We start from the raw sequence: 14,172 nt of genomic DNA, 5'->3' as shown, positions 1-14,172 counted from the left end.
TAATCAGAGGGTTTAAAGATTTTAAAAAATTAAATTTTTCTTCATTGTGCCCCAGACCAGCCATGTTCCAGGACAGAAGTAGCCCCCCCTGGCTACCTCAGAGGAGCACTTCTTTCTACCTCTGGACGGTTGGTATTCAGGGTTTTTGCTACCCAACTTCACTGGGCTAAGTCATCTTCTTTATTAGGGGGATGACACGCAACTACAGAATCAGGCACCAAGTTTATTGAACGGCCCTTTTTAGTTAATGAGACCATAATATTTTTAGTGTTACCCATAGGAGAGTCGAAGTCGGGGCCCATGGCGTTCAACACCATGGGATTACCCGGCCTCAGATCTTGAGGGCGTGGGATTGTACTACACCTAGTGAAATAATCCTCGAAATTTGCTAGAGAAGTTATATCTAACCCTCGTTTTAAAAATTGCTCGCTGTTCTGTATGGCTAAGTTGGCCACTAACAGGGAACAAAAGGTGACTCTAGAAAAGGAAACATTCTCGTGCTGGATAATATTCACATTTAAAATATCCCTGCTTTCTAACAACTGCAATGCCTCTATTTCAGAAAAGATTTTAAGAAGGAGTCCTCTATTTATCGGAACAAGTTCGGACTCAAATAGCCAGATGAAATCCACTATGGGCGATGAAGCGGTCTGCACCGTATTGACTTTCTTTACCACATTTCTTTGTGGAATCCATAGAGGCACCTTATCGCTATTATTAACCACCTGTACCTTCGCGTTGGACTCAATCTGTGTGAGAGACCCCACCTCTAGTTTACCATCTAGTTCAACCCCCCGAACTGTGGACCATATTTGAGATGTAGGGTCTCCACCTCCTAATATATTTCTCCTCCCCAAGGAATCATCCCCCTCACTAGGCAGAAGACAATGAGGTACTAAAGGGGACTGCAGTGGAAAACTTGGTGATGCCGCTACTGCTCCAGTAGCCCCAACTCTCCCATTAGGAGACGGAAGTACTGCAACTGGGTTCCTGGGTGCACCTTCTCCAGTGAGTAGTTGACAACCACCCTCCTCCGTTGCAGTCTGAGCAGCACTCTGACTATCTGGGATCTGTGGGAAGTGTAACTTTAACATTTTTCTTTTAGGTAATCGTCTTCTCCTTTTTTGTTTCTTATTCCTGTTTTCTCCTTTGCGGTTTATTAAGAGCTTACCCCTCTTCACTACTTTCGTTCCCAAGTCCACCAGGGGGTTTGGAGGTTGGGCCTGAGGGGCAAATGGATTTTGGACCTCCCCCTCTATCACTCCTGCACCTTTTTGACCCTCAATATTCTCTGCTTCCTTAATGGCTTCGCCGGCCCCCCTTTTCCCCTTGATAAATAAAGGGTAAAGTTTTAGTGGGACGTGTCCCAGGAGAGGGCCCCCTGCAGCTTCCTCAAAGAGTAAGCTTAATCCTAGCTCTTCATTTTCAAGGTTGCAGGAAGCTTCTATTGGGGACAGTGAGAAGAGAGGTGTACCTGCTTGAACAGACACGTCTCTGTGTTCTACGCAGGGTGCAAATAAAGGGGGACTAACATCGATTTGTTCATCCAATCGTGCAGGTATAAAGGAGGGGGGAATAATGGTGCCTAATTTATTAACTTTTTGTATTTCAAACAGCATTACGGAGATCATTTCCAGCATATGATCTGAACTAAAAACAGATTTCTCCAACAAAGACAAAATAGAACTTAAAAGCCTTTCAATGCATAAAAAGAATTCCAAAGGCACTCCATCCCTATCGTTGCTCAAATGTGGAAGTGAACAAGGCAAAAATACATCATGAACATCATGAGCATCATAGACGGACTCCACAGAGTTACCATTCAGGGGATTTGTACTACAATATAATAGGGGCATTGAGAGGCGCCTGGGGGGGAGTTTACGGTGCAAATGTTCTTTTCCATCGGACTGCTAATTGGATACCCGCTCTTCACAGTGTTCTTCGCAGGGTGTATGTTAATGGCTCCCCACCCCCTTATTAGAACATCAGTGTCAATGTCTGGGAGTGTAAAGTCTTCCCTTAAGTTGGGTTCTCCACTAGATGAAGCCGTTTCCACAATTGCAACAATATCCTTCCCGGCATCCTCCCTAGTTCCTACAACATCCCCAAACACACCCTCTACACTGGGTCCCTTGACGATGTTCCCCTCCATAATGGCAACATATTTACCCTCGATCTTGCTGGATGATTATTTTCTGCTCAATGAAGAGGATTCCTGATTCTGCTGGTTAAGAGGGTGATCCGAACCCATGACTGCATGCAGATCAGCGTCCGAAGCAACAGGTATACCAACAGCAGGAAACCCCGTTTTTGATGGATTCGAAGGGGTGTATGGACTACGTTGTGACTGTTGAAACCATTGGATTGGATCGTTACCACAAGGGCCAGGAACCAAGTTTGTCCTTGAAGATATATCTAGTAAAGAGCTAATTCGTTCATCTTCCGTGCCTGATCTTATCTGGCCCCTTGCCCATTCTTGGGACATTTTTGAACTCCCCGTGGAACCATAAAGGTTTCCCTGAACTTCCCCTGTAGACAGGGGGGGGCGATGTTACTAAGGCAAACTTGGAATGCATGCTATCTTGTCCCAATATTGCCTCTGCAGGAACAGTCAGGGGAGCTTTCCGAAAGAAAGCCGTGATAGTTGATTGACATTGAGATTTATAGCAAAGATGTTGTACATTTTCTGTTCCACTATATGATCTCCTCAATTTCCTTATACAGCTAGGAGATGAGGTAAGTACGCGACCAGAGCGTAATTTTTTAGAAGTCATCTTGCGCATAGGGTAGACACTTACGCCGCTGAAATGCTCTTGAAATATACAGTACGGTTCGTGCTTCACCTGGGGTTGCAAAGGTTACTTGCTGGGCTTAACTGGTGCCTGGTACCCAAACCAAATCAAAACCGGCACTGAGGCTGAGGCTTTAGCTTAGGGTGAGGCGAGAACAACTTTCCTAGGCAGTAAGTTTATTTTAGGGTGAGACCACGGTGTTCTAGGTTCCGTCCCCTGCAGCTCTACACTCGATGAATCGGGAGGCCTGAGACAGGAACTCCGCTCTCCTGGCAAGGACCGCTATAGCCCCCTTGCAGCCTCCTGCAAATCCCACGACTCCACACTGCAGCCTCTGTGTGCAGCCTCTATGTAATAGTCCTGCTACAATTAGCGGGATCCGCGGCTTACCGCAACACTGCAGCAGTGCAACTCCTGCTGTGATCCTAGACTTTCGCTATAGCTGTAGCACTGTAGCACCTGGTGCGGCTTGCAGTTTCTCGCGTTCGCAGTTCCGCAGTTCTCCTGGGCTCCCCCTACCTCCACCGCTTCACGGCCGCCGCTGCTACTGCCAATGCTGCAACTGCTCACATGAACACTCCACAAGACCTGGACTGGATCTCCCCTCGAAGCTGCCTCTGCCTCGAAACTCACTGGGACACGCCGGGGCAGATGCACAGAGGTGAAGGGGAGTAGAAAGGAAGATAGCCGGGCGGCAGGGCGGAAAGCAGACGCCGGCACGCCGGAGACCCCATGCTCGACTCCTCGCTTGCCCCGTGGTCCATGGGCCCAACTCCTCGTTGCCCTGGGCAATCCGCTGTCTCTGCTGATCTTCCGCGGTGGTTCCCGGTGTGCAGTTCTCCCGGTGCTCCCGCTCGCCCGCTGCACACACGCCACAGGGCTTCACCACTTGGCACCCGGCACTTTGCCGGCTTCAAGGCCTCTGTCCGGTCGGCGTTTTGCGGGGGGTTTCGTGAACAGAGCCCAGACCGATGCAGCCGCAACCCGCCGGCGTTTTCCAATGGCCGCCGATGCTGCTACTGCTGTCGCTCACGGCAAACTGCTCAGGGTGCTCTCCACGGCTCCACTGCTCTCTGCCTTGTTTTAGGCAAAAGGTTATGAGTGCAAAATTACACAATGCAGTCAAAGTGGAGAAATATAAGTTTAAAATATTGTTTTCCAAAGTTATTCATAAGGCATGTGGATTTTCAATACATTCCTAGGAGACTACGTCTTAATTACTCTAAGTGATAAAGTTGCATTGTCTAAGCCCTGAGTACAGTCTGCCTGACACCATGCACGCTCAGCTTTTAGCAGTAAAGTCAGTGTTTGAGAACCAAAGCTGAGAAGACGGGTATGATGAGGACAGGAGTTATGGAGCTGCCATATCAGAGATCATATGTAGTGTATAGAAAGGGGTTCAGTGTCCCAGAGGTGTCCAATGGGATCTTTTTTGCTTTGAGTCAAAGGTCCAGAAGTGGAGAGCCTCCAACCCATTTGGAAGGAAACTGGAAGTAAAATTGGCCGTCAGAGGTGGTGCATAGATTAAATGGCAAGCCTCAATTCCCACCAATCAATACACATCGGTAGTGCGAATAGGCCTAATGTTCCTCTTGAAGATGACACTAGCGCTTATGGTCACTTGTAACAAGACTATACTAGCGCTTTGTACATATGTAATGTTATGGTATTTTGCCCAATATAATGTTCCACCTTCTAACTCACAGTATGCACCCTCATCTAGTCATGGATAGCGTCTTGACCACCGCATATCCTACCTTAAGTGCATAATGCATGGTGTCCTCAGCACATCGCAACTAACATTATATTTTTTTTATTGCTTGAACTATAATCGGCCATTTGTATCTTTTTACTCATCTACTGTTTCCTTCCTGTGTACTCTGTGACTATGTGGCATTTACTATTCGTGGTACACCAATGCCCACAGGATCCTTGACTGGATCAGCCATGCTCCATCAATCTGTATGTGCAATTTCAATTTTTTGTGTTGTTTGTAATGTTGATGATCTTGATTAATTTGCATTAATTAACATTACTGCCTCATGGTTATTAACTTTATTTCTTACATCTAGTCTCATTCGGGCAAACCATAGGGCAATCTAGTATAATATATATTTTTTAATCTCTTTATTGCATTCTCTTTTGGGTGCAGTCCATCTGTATATGTATGCTTTATACAATGCGCCTCCTTTCTCTGTATATTGACTTTTAAACTGTATGCACAATTGGTGATTGTGTTTTGGTGTTTAAGTTTATGCACTTCCTCCAGCCTTGAGAAAGTCCCAAGCCTGCGTTCTACAGAGGGCGAAACACATGTTGGCTGCACTTTCATTATGTTGTACTTTGGTATACCCAAACCACTTGGATCAATAAACTGGACTTTGTCCTGCTAAGGACTTGTGCTCTGTTTACATTTGCAATCCATTAGGAATGAGAATTGTCCATTTAATCTTTATACCTGAGTGTGTGGCAGCTGCTGATTTAAAATATATTTCTTCTTCAGTACAAGAATTATGGGGGTTTTCACTCAGTTACGTTTAAAACTTGCCATGTATTTATTTCCATTAGGCTAAGAAACCGTGAAAATGACAAGCAACAGGATCACGTTCAAATGCAAGACCTAAATTAATTCATCTAAATGACAGCCTAAGAGAAAACTTATTTTTCAATTGAAAAAGAAAGAGGATGGGCACAGGCGGTATTGTGTAGGAAGGTAGGATCCTTATAGCATGGTTACCTCCATTCTGTGCTTGGTTTCAGTATGACTGGGATCCTGCTAATCAGTATATAGTACTAAGGTACCCAGGGCATAGGTACACCAGGGTCTCCTATTGACTGCAGTATGTGTTTTGCCACCCATGGGAGTCTACTTAAACTTTGACTACAGGCCTGCCATTTCAGCCTGTGTGAGTTGGTGCTTGCACCTCTAGCAACAGATATAGGTTTCCTTATAATTGAGGTCACTGCACTTAAAACCTATACGACAACCCTCTGGCAGGCTCTTCAGTCCTGAGGGCAGGGTGCTTGGTTATAAGTGTGAGGGTACCCCTGCATGAGCAGGCCACCCCTACAAATCCCGGAGTCAATGCTCCAGGCTTTGTAAGTGCGGTCAGCCATTTTAATACATATAGTGGACATCAGTCATTACAAGATGTCTAAGTGTATAGTGGCTGAACTGAACCTGATATGTTTGGTATCAATCATGTTGGAATCATACCCCAACACAGATTCCAGTGTTGGGGGGGGTCTCCCTTGGGTACCTCTCCGTACTCCCGGTAACAGCTTTTCAGGGTCTTCCAGCAAGCTAGTGCTAGTGCCGAAACCAAATGAAATTCTGCCTTCCTGCTGCTGAGCCAAGCTCGAGCAGGGGAAGGTAGAACAATAGGTTTACTGTCACAGGGAGGTATGACCACCTCCCAGACAGGACTTAGTGTATTGGGCTGGGGTGGGGGTGCTTGCTAGCGCCACTAGATTGCTTTGAATGGCACATTTGGTGCTCTTCTTGCATACTCCAGTTTGAGCCAGTCCAGGGAGCCCTGGAATCCCGCTCTGGCACGAAACTTGACAAAGGACACTGGTGTATCTTCCCCTCTGTCCAGCCCCTCCTCTGGGAGAGACTCCTGAGTTGTTCCAACCCTTTCCTTAGGGTACTTAAGGGCTTACCTGTGGGTGGTCTCTTAGATTTGTCGTGGGACAAGACTTAAGCCTGAAACTATGTCACTCTTCAACTGTTTGGACACTTGGACTTCATTGGACTTCAACTGGAATTGAGACTGCATCAAGCAAGACTACTGCTGCTCCTGATCTCGCTGTTCTCCAAGTCTTCTTTGTTGCCTGTGCCTGTGATTCTTCTAGGTTCTTCAACAGATCTGTGGACATCAAGGAAACCCATAGAAATCTCCCTTGGAGTGAAAGAGTCACTCCCCTACATCTGCAGGCATCGCAACAAAGCTGACTTGTCTGCTGCTCCAGACTACAGACTATGCGAGGCTCAACAACACAGGTGGTGGTTCTGCAACTCTTTTGAGGCCTGATGTGTCTTCTCTGCAATTTTTAGGCCAGTATCCCTCGTCGGAACCGCTATGACCTAACCCCTTTGTACTACATCCGCTTGCCATTGCCAAGGCTTGTTGACTCTGCACTCCAGCGATCCTTGAGCTACAAGAAGCTCCAACCTCCAGCATCTCTTCCCTCCAAGATCACCAACCTCATTGCATCCTCTGCACCGTGGGCCTTCATCTTTGGTGAACTGCTCAAGCTCCTCTTGTGACTCCTGTGCCTTCAGTCTGTGGAACCTCCTGAGGGTCTTCTAGTGCTTCAGTGGGTTCTCCTGCTTGCTCAAATCCTGCTCTGACTCCTGTGCTGTTGGTGAGTCCCTTTGACCTTGCTGGTCTCAACATTGCTCCTTCTTCGTCTTCCACACCAGTTGCAGCTACCAAGGTTTGTTGGTGCTCCCACCAGACCCCCGACCACCTGGTCACTGATATACAACATGGAACCGCTCATTCACAGCTCCTGGTCTTCCCCAGCTGCAGTGACATGGCCACCATTGACTTTTCAGAACCTCTGGACATTGGTGGGCATTATGTCTCCGTGCCCCCTGGTCACTTCCGAAGGGCATAAACTCTGTTCCCTCTGCTTGCCGGTTCTTCACTTCCAGAATCCACCCTTGGATTCCACTGGACTTCTTCACCTTCTTCTCCAGAAGCATTTTCTTCCTGGTCTTCCATTATTGTCTACGAAGGTTTCTGACTTCTCCTCACCCCTATGCACCTGGCTTCCCTGGTGTAGTTAATCTGGTTCCTGGGACATCGAGGGGTGGGGTAACTCTCCAACCTTCTGTCCTCCAAAGGAAGTCTTCAGGGTCCTCTGGAAAGGGTCCTTCTTCTGCAAAACTGCAACATGACTTCTCCATTGACTCCATTGTTCTTCCCACTCTGCACACATCCTCAGTGGAGTTCTTGGGTACTTACCTTCGGTGGTTCCTTGTGTCCCTGCCTCCTCTGGGTCTTCTGGTCCAAATCCCATTCTGCTTTACAGTTCTCTTCAACTCTCTTAGTATGTGGGTTGACCCCCCCTCTCAGACCATTGCATTTGTGCTATTTACCTGTTTTCATTTAAAGTATTCTTGTGTATTTTGTTGATATCTCTGGGTAGGGGATGCACCAATGTGTTAGTGAGTGTTGTGTAATAAATAGAAGTATTTTTATATAAATGCTGTGTTGTTCTTGTTCATTTAACTCTCACTATGTTGCATGTCACAAGATGGATTGGATACTAGCAAACTAAATCAGGCAACATCTGAAACTCCACCTGCTCAACCCATTCTCCCTATATTGAGAACAATATGCAGGACTTTAGATATAATAGGGTGGGCCTTGACCACACAGGCCTCAAAGTTAAATGTCCACATTGTGGTTAAGCAGCACTCTGCATCTCATATTGCTGCCATCAATAAAAGAATGGAATGATGGAGGAGGTAGCGGTAGAATAATTCAAAAACATGAAACCATGCAACTAAATTGAATAAACACAGCCATATAAAAGATTTTAAAAAAATAATAGGAAACATCAACATATGGGTGCTCTCCCCAAAGAAACAAACAGGGCCATTCATCTCAGCCTGTAGCTGTCAAAAGGGAAGTACTTAAAAGAATGCTTGAATGTTGACTCAGGAAATAAACCCTTTGCTTTCTGAACATCAACCCTTTGTTTATTTTGTGACAAGTCATGTACAAAGTGTCCTGGCATCCTGATAATTTACACTGCCCTAAGAGATGCAGGATCATAGTACCAGTTGCTCTACCTTCAAATCCAGTCTTGTTGACCCTACTGATCATACTAATCCCCCACATTGGAGACCGTTCAAGGCCAGGGAAAGGTGCAGGTAAAGGAAAAAAGCATCTGTGGGACTGTCAAAGTCGGATCTGACTGTATTGTTACGTCAACTTCCATACCTGGGAGCCATCCTGCACCATTGTCAATCCCCAAAAACTAATAATATGACCTCCTCAAACATATTACCTTCAAACGCAGTGGTAGAACCTCACAATACTAACATGAAAATATTAAAAACCACCAGAACTTGAACTACTTGTTAAAGACATGTTGTAAGGTTATAGAATCCAGTTAACAAAACCTAAGTTGCCTACAAACCCCCAAAAGGGCTCATTAGAAGTTGAATCATTGTCAGTTACATAAGCTAGTGGAAATCTCTGATAATATAATGATGTGATGACAAAAGATATGCATTTTGACATTTCCCAAGATATGTCCAGCAGGGCTGACTTTAGGGCAGTGCTACAGAAGCGGTCGCACTGGGCGCTGTTCTGCAAGGGAGGTTGGCACTGACCTCGGGGGTGTACTGTGTTTAGCAATGATTTATCATTTAAAAGCACGTGTTGCAGAGTTCCTTGTGTGTCCAGCTTTCAGATAGAAATACAAATGTCACAAAAACTCCTGTGATTATTGTTCCTGCTAGAGAGAGAGAGAGAGAGAGAGAGAGAGAGAGAAGGAGAGAGAGAGAGAGTGAGAGAGAGTGAGAGAGAGATCTGAATTTTGTCTAGTAGCAGTTTTCACTCACAAAGGGTAAATATGCCTGTTCCAAAGAATAGATCTGCATTTTATGTGGATAGCTGAGTGGATTATTAAAACCAGCCTTTACCAGTGCTTCCAAAAAATTAAATGTATTCGAGAGAGGGTCTATGGAGCGATGAAGGGCATCTTGCTGGTTGAGGGATTCTAAGAATGAGGTAATGGGGGTCGCCATAAAAGATTGTTGCACCAGGCGCCACTAGCGCTAAAGCCGGGCCTGGTCTCCGGGGAGGAAGAACTAAAAATGTAAATGGTGGTAAAATGAACAAAGATGTACAAGTTCCTGGAGGTGGGGCCTAATACCATATGTTTTATTCCAAGGTATTGATCTAGGGACTGCCATAGCATTGTGACTGGAGGGACTGTTTTAAAGATAATCAATTCCCTACTTGGACTGGATTTTGTATCATTTTGTGATTTGCTATCTGTGCTGAAGCGAAGTTAGAAAGCCAACCAAGATGCTGTGGGCATACCTGAATTGGCAGAATCATCCCAAAAATGGCACATTAGGGAATTGGGGAATAACAATCCATGCAGGAGAAGATGACTCGTATGTAAGGATCCTAGAAAACCAGTGCTTAATTTGAACAGTGGATTCCTGTGCTCTGCACCGTCACTTAATTGTCAACACCGGAGCTTGTGACAGTCTGCCATAAGGTAGTGTTGTGTCATATGACCACAACAACAGTCAATCATTAATTCAATATACATTAAAAATTACTAATACCTGCCGCCTAAGCCATTCTTATAGATTTGGGGGCATGGAATAGTCTTAATTGTCTCACTTGTAGGAGAGTGAGAGTTAGTAGTTTTGTTGTTACTATCACTAGCATCCTGACAAGTACCCTGGCACTTATTTATTTGCAAATTAAGCACTGCAGAATACACAAAAAAGGGTAATTTAAAATGTGGAACTTGCAGTATCCAAATTACCTACAGATCACAATCTCACACTATTTAGAATATGGAGATTTACAAAATCTGAACATTCAAGTTTACCAAACTAATAGAATGGGAGAATCCTTATACCAACTTCATCCTCCTTCTGTTAACAAATACAGCCCCAGCTCTCCCCCACTCGCAATATCAGAGTGCGGAGTTAGCCACTTCCTTTTAAAAGAAAGGGGACGATATCCAGGCCTCCTTTTCCCCACACTAGAACCGTTCTCTCAATTCGGACACCTTGCTGGGCCCTGGTCTTTGAGCACATTCCAGCTCCTGGATCTTCCAACTGTATGTCTCCTCAACATTACTAAGTCAGGCTCGCTGCCCGACCCTTGCACCGTCTCAGTGTTGGGCAATCTTGAAACCAAATCTATGGACCTGCTCACTCAACTCTTAAAGGCATCACTTTTGGATGACACTTTTACAAATGCCTGGAAACATGCTATGGTCAGGCCTTTACTTAAAAAAAAAAATCATCCATATCTGTACAGAATTTGATGAATATCAATAACAATGACAGCCCTGACAATCAGCTGACACTTTAAAATCATTTTGACAGTGCCAGAATGTGTTTTTCAGTACTTCCAGATCCTTCATTTATTTAAACCATTGAATAAGTAAGACTCGTTGATAGAACTTAGTGCAAAATAATTAATCGAAAATGAAAAGCAAAATGTTACTGAACATGAATGGACAGAGAAGAGGACATAGCTCCCAAGGCAACAGAGAATATCAAATAATAGCAATATTACTGGGGAGGAATTGTATCATGTGTTTAAACATTCTCTGGCCTCTCTACTGCCATGATTTTGCAATGTCCGCATTTATTTAGAACCTGGTGAAAATAAATTTTGTATATGTCAAACAGATGCACCTGGTAATCTTCATATGTACTAATAATGTCTGCCTGAACAACACTTTTGGTAAGAGTTCCTTGGAGGTAATCAAACATAAAAGGCTGCAGATTGATGCAAAGTGGATTATTAATATTAGGTGTTGTAATGAGAGTGCTACTCTAACTATAAAAACCCAAAATGTGTTTATGTTGCTTTGCTATTGCCGACAATAGCCGAATAGTGCAGTTTGAAGTATGGCTGGAAGAATTGATCAACTATACAGCCAATGAGAAGACTATTGCAAATCTGAAGGTTATAGGAAATCATTACAAACATTGCCACCAGGATTTTCTTAATAATTATTATTAATGGTTATTTATTTTTCACCAGCAAAGCAGAAATGTACGACTGTCTACTCACATCTTAAATTATCTGGCAATGTATTTGTTGCCTTAAAGTATATGATAAGTATACAATAAATCAGAGAGATAAAATGAAAGAACACTATCTTACCTGGCCCCAGAAGGAACTCAGAAAAGGTACCGCTGCTTTTGTGGCTTCCATGAGGCGGTGCAGAACATCATCCTCGAAGGAAAAACGATGCCCAAACACCACAGCAGAGATGACATTGGTTACACAGCCCGTGATTAGGTGATCAGGATTCAGAGGTCTCCCTGAGAATACAGACAGCAAAAGTCATGTTGGAAAATAAGGGTCTGACTTGAGTTGGGAGGTAAAGGGAAAGACACCAATATATGAAAGAACTTGTAAATTCACAAAGAAATTGTGGACTCTTTTAACTTTAAATTTCATCCATTTTCCATGTCTTGTTTAGTTTTATTTTCAAATCTACAATCAGGCCCCTAACGGTTCACCCCCCTTTCCTTTGTGTTTCTTTAGAACATTCCCTAGAAAGTTCATTGATGGTCAAATTGAATACACTTAGGAATGGTGAAGGTGTCTGACTGCTTGGGTGGCATTTATTTATTTTAATATAATAACTGATTTTCCACAACTTAAAGCAGGACGTCCCACCATCTCAGGACCTCTGCAACAAGGTCAGCTCCTACTTCCACCTGAAAATCAAGGCACTTTACGACAACTTAAGTAAACAGACTGCGGGCCCCACCACCTCCCCCCCTCCACCACTGGAAAACCGCCACCACTGAAGACACCACCACGACCATGAAGAACACCCACTCAGGAGCCCCCCCAATCCCTGCTCACCGCACATCTACTACAAAGCTGCTGCCGCCATGGCACCCGAACAAGGCCGGACAATCTCCCTCAGATCCGGCATCTTCCCCTACGACTGGAAGCAGGAAGAGGTCAAGCCCCTCCTCAAGAGACCATTGGCCGACCCGAAGGACTGGAAAAACTACCGGCCCATCTCACTCCTTTCCTTCACAGCCAAAGTCACTGAGAGATTCATGACCGCCCAGCTGACCACCTTCATCAACGAGAACGCCATCCTCGACTCCTCCCAGTCTGGTTTCCGCAGCAACACAGCACCAAGACTGCCCTCCTCTCTGCCACCGATGACATCTGCATGCTACTCGACCAGCGCCACACTGAGACCTTCATCCTACTAGACCTCTCTGCAGCCTTCAACACCATCCAACAATGCACTCTCGCTGCCAGACTCCACGATGCTGGTATACAAGGGACCTCCCTCGACTGGATCCACTACTTTCACTCCGGCAGAACCCAAAGGATCAGACTTCACCCTTCCTCTCCGAACCTACAGAGATCAACTGTGGAGTACCCCAAGGATCCTCGCTCAGCCCCACGCTCTTAAACATCTACATGACCCCCCTTGCTGCCATTGTCAGACAGCAGGGGCTCAGCATAGTATCTTACGCTGACGACACTCAGCTCATCCTCTCTTGAAGACACCAGACTCAGCTTTCAAAAAGGAATGAAACACGTCGCTGCTTGGATGAGTAACAGCTGCCTAAAACTGAACTCAGAGAAGACAGAGGTCCTCGTCCTTGGACCCTCCCCCACTGCATAGGACAGCTCCTGGTAGCCCCCTGCCCTTGGAATCCCACCCACCCTGACTGACCACGCCCAGAACCTCAGCATCATTTTAAACTCCCCTCACCTTGACCCGCAAGATCGCCGCCGCTGCCTCCACCTGCTTCAACAGGGAAACATCCTTTACAATGCAACTTTTATAACGCAGTGCCTTTACGACGCAACTTTTACAACGCAAACCATTACAACGCATTGCGCTGGGGGGCGCTCTAGGCTAGGGAATAGGTTTAATTTACTATCCAACACCTTCCCTACTATCCACGGGGACTGAAGTTGGAATAGTAAAATAAACTATTCACTATCCAGCGCCCCAAAGCACTATGCGTTGTAAAGGCATGCGTTGTAAAAATAGCGTTGTAAAGGCATGCGTGGTAAAAGCATGCGCTGTAATGTCATATATCCGCTTCAACACCCACCGCATCCTCCGCAAGACCTTCAAGTGGATCCCCCCAATACAGAAAGAACATCATCCCTGCACTCATAACAGCGGACTGGACTACGGCAACACCCTCTATGCCAGAATCAACAAGACCCTGCTACACATGCTCCAAACCATCCATAACACCACAGCCAGACTCGTCCTCGGAATACCACGAAACGAGCACATGACCCAGTACCTACGAGACCTCCATTGGCTCCCCATTGAGAAGAGAGTAACCTTCAAGCTACACACCCATGCCTACAAATCCCTCCACAACATGAGACCCAAATACCTCAACGAAAGAGTCTCCTTCCACACACTCAAAAGGAACCCCCGCCCCGCCGGCCTCCCCCTGGCAGAGACCCCACGCATCCACAGAACCAGAGCAGGCCAAAGAGCCTTCTCCTACATCACAGCAAAGACCTGGACCGGGTCATCGGTCCTGGTCATCGGCCAAAATAATAGTCTTCCCTAAAAAAAACTAGGATGATAAAGAAATGGGTTCCTACCGCCCCATTACTTTGATCAATGGGGACTCGAAATTCTA

At 45.5% G+C, this 14,172-nt stretch overlaps 1 pseudogene across 1 annotated transcript in view; it reads right to left on the bottom strand.

Annotated features, from left to right (window-relative positions):
• Window positions 1–14,172, bottom strand: part of LOC144790702 (cytochrome P450 2D28-like) — a 398,581-nt pseudogene that overhangs the window by 157,285 nt on the left and 227,124 nt on the right. Inside the window, exon 4 of the transcript XR_013602251.1 lies at window positions 11,681–11,841. The product of XR_013602251.1 is annotated as a cytochrome P450 2D28-like (transcript). The remainder of the gene's footprint in view (window positions 1–11,680; window positions 11,842–14,172) is intronic.

This window comes from Lissotriton helveticus, chromosome 11, assembly GCF_964261635.1.
Source record: "Lissotriton helveticus chromosome 11, aLisHel1.1, whole genome shotgun sequence".
NCBI classification, from domain to species: domain Eukaryota; kingdom Metazoa; phylum Chordata; class Amphibia; order Caudata; family Salamandridae; genus Lissotriton; species Lissotriton helveticus.
This window is presented reverse-complemented; position numbering and strand designations above follow the sequence as displayed.